At 23.5% G+C, this 635-nt stretch overlaps 1 protein-coding gene and 1 long non-coding RNA gene across 2 annotated transcripts in view; both read left to right on the forward strand.

Moving 5' to 3' along the window:
* Positions 1–635, forward strand: part of LOC105460094 (venom allergen 3-like) — a 7,604-nt gene that overhangs the window by 500 nt on the left and 6,469 nt on the right. The gene's annotated exons all lie outside the window — the stretch shown is intronic.
* LOC105460093 lies at positions 7–376 on the forward strand. Its single transcript, XR_975769.1, has 2 exons — positions 7–156; positions 233–376. It is a non-coding gene; the product is annotated as an uncharacterized LOC105460093 (long non-coding RNA).

A 635-nucleotide genomic window follows, 5' to 3' on the forward strand; every position in this document is an offset into this window, starting at 1 on the left:
GGTCGGGTGCGGACGAATAAAGTTTAAGGAACCAAACGGCTTGACTACGCATCATGCAGTTTGTAATTTTGCTCAACGTAATATTTAGAAAAAAAATGTATAAAATAACATAAAGAAGTAGATTTGGCCATCTTCTAATGACATATAATTTAAAAGGTAAAAAGTGACAACATAACAAAATAAACTTTTTTATGAATTGTTTTATATATCAATATATTTCGTTCATATTTAGAACCGGCGAATTAATGAAAATATCATAAACAAATTTTTGGTCAGAAGAGCAGTGTAATGTAGCTTAGAGATAAGAATATCTTTATAAAGAAATATCTATTATTGTACTTGTGAGAAAATAAATAAAATTAATCAGAAGTCAAAATAAAATTTTTCAATGTATAACATTCTTAAGGGTATTATAAATTAAGGGGAGATTGGTAAATATTCGCATATCTTTTCTATCATGTGTTCTTTTAATTTCTATATAGCAAATAAAGCAGGGTTATGTAAGTTAATAATTTTTTTTATGTAAGTTAAATTAAAGTTAACAGTCTTAAAAATTAAATTTATAATTAGTTAAGAAAGTTAATCCATAATAAAATTAATTAAATTAAAAGTTAACTTAATAAAAAGTTATAAGT

Source organism: Wasmannia auropunctata, unplaced genomic scaffold (genome assembly GCF_000956235.1).
Source record: "Wasmannia auropunctata unplaced genomic scaffold, wasmannia.A_1.0 LD329035.1, whole genome shotgun sequence".
Lineage (NCBI taxonomy): Eukaryota > Metazoa > Arthropoda > Insecta > Hymenoptera > Formicidae > Wasmannia > Wasmannia auropunctata.